Source organism: Pelodiscus sinensis, chromosome 1, assembly GCF_049634645.1.
Source record: "Pelodiscus sinensis isolate JC-2024 chromosome 1, ASM4963464v1, whole genome shotgun sequence".
In the NCBI taxonomy this organism is placed as follows: Eukaryota; Metazoa; Chordata; order Testudines; family Trionychidae; genus Pelodiscus; species Pelodiscus sinensis.
Window position 1 is genome coordinate 190300430 of NC_134711.1, and position 5046 is coordinate 190305475.

A 5046-nucleotide genomic window follows, 5' to 3' on the forward strand; every position below is an offset into this window, starting at 1 on the left:
TTTTGCATTTCTAAGTGGTTTGTTACTATTATTTTGAAGCACAATTTTGGGGAAGTTATTTTTTTGGAAACATGTTTATGTTTTGATTAAAACGATTAAGTAGCAGCAGAGCCAAGTTGGCAAGGCTTAGTTCAGCAGATGCAGAGATGCTGTATCTCAGAGCAAGGTTAGCTCCACCAATTGTATAGGCAGAGGGACTCAGGTCTGGTGGATCTGGCTCTATTCCCCTCAGCTTTGTTGAAACCCCTCTTGCAGATGTACTGTGAAGTCCAGGCTTCAGGAACTGCTAGGGGGCAAGTAAAGGATAAGCCCCTGTTCTCCTTTCCAGAAGTAGGGAATCGTCTCTTGAATTTCAAGCAGGTTGTTAGGCTCTGCTCCAGTGATCCCCAACTTTTTGGGGCTGCCGGGCTGGGCGGGGGCAGGGATGCGCATGCACCGCGTGCCTGGGGGCGGCATTGTGCATGCGCCATGTGTCCGGGGCGCAAGAATGGCTCGGGCCGGCCCTGGTCACTAGGCGGGTGCACATAAATGCCCCAGCGTTGGGGACCACTGCTCTACACCTTCCCCCTCCTCAGTGAGAAAGGGTTCTGCACCCATGGGGCACCTGCCAATAAGATTCATGCAGTCAGCCAAAAGAGGTAGTCCAGAGAAACAGCACAGAAATGGCCAGACTACCATAGGATTTGATGTTCCCATTCCTATGTTCTGTGGGCTGGGAAGGCTACATTTCCTTCCTCTTCCAAAAAGGCATACAACCTTCGCTGGTGGGGAGACATATGTATACCATCTTTAACCTCATTCCTGAAAGCTGGGTTATCTTAGGACATGACAAATTTCTGGGTAAACAAATCAATACCTATTCTGTTAGCTTTCATCAACACATCAATGCAGTGCATTCAACCATTGGAAGCTGTGTGTCTTCTTTAGTATCATAGCATCCATGCTGCTGAAACACAACAGAAATACAGTCTTCCATATTTGGTATTGTGATGGGCCAGACTTCAGATTCTCCATCAAGTGTGATTCCGTGTTGCTTGTTCCAGCCGTGCTAAGTTTCTAGGTTGGCTTGAGTCACTGCAATGACAATCGGTGTGATTGTGATTCTATATTACTCATGCACAGAGAGCACATATTGTTAAAATCCTTTTGACAGTCCTTTGAAAAAGCTGCACTTCAAAGTCACTGTTTATAGCACATTATCAAGGGGGTGCAACTAACCGCCATGGCACCTCCTTGCCAATAGCAGTGGGAATTAGTTCTCAACAGTTCATAGGCCACCTCCCTTTGGCTGGTATCTCCCCATGTCCTTACTCCAGTTCTGGACTCGCATCACTTCCAGACCACGGTGTCCTCTTCAGGATACTGCCCTCCAGCAGTGCCCAATACAATTGTCCCTCATCCCCCTTCCAGGAGATTTATCAGCAGTCCCATGTCTCTTCACTCAGGGGTCCTCCCCTTCCTAGGAACCCCCAATTCCCCTATTCCCTACCACCTTGCCTCAGTGACCCACTGCCACTTATCATCTAGCCCCTTACCTCAGGGGCTAACTGCAGTCTGAAATGGCCACTCGTGACTGGAAAGGGGGTGTGGACCTGCTGCCTCTTCCTAGCCTGGCGGTTTCCTTACAGCCTTAATACACTCAGGCCTTGCCTCAGGCCCTGCAGCCTGGGAGTGGGGTCAGGCGGGAACTCCCTAGCATTGTCTACCTTTTCCCAGCACTGCTCTAGCTCAGGACAACTCCAGCTTCCCTGACAGCCAGGTCCCTCCTACTCCCCAGCTAGAGCAAGAATGCCTCTCTGCCCACCTCCCTCCCAAAGCCCTTATTTATACAGCCCCGAGCTCGGCCCTAATTGACAGTATCCACAGGGGCGGATATAGGGCAGGGCGAGCAGGACGGCCGCCCCGGACCCCGCGCTTCAAGGAGCCCCGCGCATGCACCATGGCAAAGGGGGCCCCGCGAAATTGGGCTGCCCTGGGCCCCGCAAAATGATCATCTGCCCCTGAGTATCCACCTCAGCTGTAGGCTTTGCTCTCAACACTTTCCCAGGCCTGGGTTTTACCCTTAAAGGGCCAGTGTGGAGCAGGTGCCCCGTCACACACATTAATACAATTTTTCATTATTTTTTTTGTGCAAAATACGAACATTGTGTAAGAAGGTTGAGATTGGATCAACTTCTCAGTCACTACAATGAAGTTCTGGACATCTTTTTAACATCTCAATTAGACGCAGAATTGAAAACCATGCAGCTTATAAATGTCAGAGTAGATGGAGAATGTAGTACATGCCTGCAGCTTCCACTGGGTGCTGCTGTCTCTATCTATTTCAGCCCACAGCAATTACAGCCAAGTGTTTTAGAAATGTAACAAGTGTGGGGAACTTGCTCCACATGAGTGAAATTCATCACAATGCCTAAGTACCACTTTGTCTCTCAAAATAGGTCCTAATCAGAGCTGCCTGGCTTTTCACTTCATGTGAAGAAAATTGTTTTGTGAGTGACATAGTTACCCCTGACAAAGCTTTACATTTACAATCCATGTTCCAAAAAAAGTTAATATGAGTAGGTGACCTTTTTAGCACTCATATGACAAATTTCCACCTCAGCTGGAAACAGGACAGCCTTAGTGGAGAGATGGTTTTAAAGGGCAAGGAAAAGGAACAACCTCTGCACTTTCTCATATGGTACCTCAATATGGAGGGAGGGGACACTGTGGATAGACTGCTTGGGGATGTTTGCACTGCTGTTGCCCATGTTATAACTATTATGGACAGAGAAGGCCAGACTTCACACTGACAGTATGTACAGTTGTTAAATGGCTTCATTACCACTTAATGGCTCTTTCACATGTTCAGTGTTATGCTAATAGGTCTGGCAGGATGGAAGATTTTTCACTTTTAAGTTACTAGATCCACTCCAGGGGGAAGACTCCCTAGGCAGAAACAGCCTGCAATGGGAGCATGCAAGGCCAAAAAAGGAATAGAAAAAGGGGAGAGGTTGAGCACTAAGACCTAGGAAAGGCGTTGCTTCCCCTTACCTTTTATACCCCCTGCCCATGAATGTCATTTTGAAAATACAAAATGTAGTCTCCAGGAATTCAAGGTCTCATCCAGTGAAGAAGAGGGATTCTGACCTACCTGGCTGACCCTACTGCTCTTAGGCTCCTGGGCTCTCTAGTCCAGGAGCATCTGTGGTTCTGTTGGACCACAGATGTTGCCGGACTAAAGAGTGCCAGATTTTTTAGGTATAACCTGTATAATCCTACATCTTGATTCTAGCAAGTGATTCAGCACTGCTAAAGGAATGGACAATATAACTAAATGCCCTACTCTTGTGTATTTTGTTCTGTGGTAAGAGTGTTATTAGAACAACACAGGACTGCCTATGTCTGGTTTTTCTTTTTTTTTTTTTGGCTCTCACTTACCTCATCTTCAGTAGTACCCTACTTTCAGAGGAGTAAATTAGGTTATTGTTTTTTATTTCATTACATGAAGACAATAAAAAGACTTTTTGTAACAAGGTGGACCAGGCCCTGAGTCCAAAAGGGGCCACTGGTAAGTCTTCTAGGAGGCTAGAGTGGCGACATAAGAAACTGGCCAATCGGGGGCCAGGGAGGCCTACAAAAAGAGCTGCAAACCTCAGCAGCAGTTCAATTGCAGTGGATCCCTGAAGGAGAGAGACCAGGGGTAACTAGCTAGCTGAGGGTATGTCTACACTACGCCCCTAGTTCGAACTAGGGGGGGGTAATGTAGTCATACGGAGTTGCAAATGAAGCCCGGGATTTGAATTTCCCGGGCTTCATTTGCATAAAGCCGGCCGGCGCCATTTTTAAATGCCGGCTAGGTCGGACCCCGTGATGCACGGCTACACGCAGCACGAGGTCCGACCTAGCCGGCATTTAAAAATGGCGCCGGCTGGCTTTATGCAAATGAAGCCTGGGAAATTCAAATCCCGGGCTTCATTTGCAACTCCATATGACTACATTACCCCCCCTAGTTCGAAGTAGGGGGGTAGTGTAGACATACCCTGTGAGAGTGGAAGTACAATGGACAGCTCCCAGTGGAGAGTTGCTGAGAGAAAAAGCCCTAAGGCAGGGATGGGAAACTTTTTGGGTCAGGGGCCACAGAAAGACATTCTCCACATCCCCCTTGCCCACCAGAGCGTAGGGTGGCCCAGCCTAGTAGATTTTGTGTGGTCCAGCATTGCGGTAGGGTAGTGTTGGCGGGGGGAGGGGAATGGGGATGAAGCACCAGCACAGGCCCCTAATGCTGTGGGGCGTAGGCTGAGCCTTGGGGGTCAAATCCAGGCAATCTGGGGGCTGCATCCGCCCCCCCCAGGCATGAGGCTACGCAGCCTGCCCTAGGATAAGGGCAAGGGAGTTGTCTGGAGGAGGAGGAGCACTGGAAGCACCATTCTAGATTAGAGTGGGGAGAATGAACTGAGAGAACAAACTGAACTGAGACACTTTACATGGGGCACTGGGATGGGCCTCTGTTAAGTGTGTATTTCGAAAGGGGTCGAAGTTCACTAAGAGTGACTTGGCTGGAAGGCCGAGTTGCCAAAGAGGCTTTCAGCATGGCACAGAGCGCAGGCAGTCAGATGGGGGGATGCGTATGTGAGGTGAGTGCCAGCCCTTTACACACCTCTAAAAAGGTGTCCTACAAACTGTTTGCAGAAAATTCCCCCAGATCTAGCAATATGTGCTGAGAGTCCCACAACAGCTAGGCTAAAAGAGGTTTCAGATCAGTCTTGGTTTAACCCCGCTGCAGCAGTGTATGCATTGTAACCTACAGCACTAAGCTAAGGCAAAGTTAGTATTTTTGTCTGGGACCTTTCACCCAGATAGCAAAGAGAACTTTCATATATTCAGGTTTTTTCTCCTGGATAAACATTGGTAAAATAGAGCAACTTCTTGTGGTATGAGGGCTTCCAAGAATACCCAAAAACTTAACAAGTTTAACAAATATAATACATTTTTCAAGAACAGAAACAACATAGGTGAGACCGATCTAGTATCATTAATATGTGCGTACATGTCATCAATATGTAC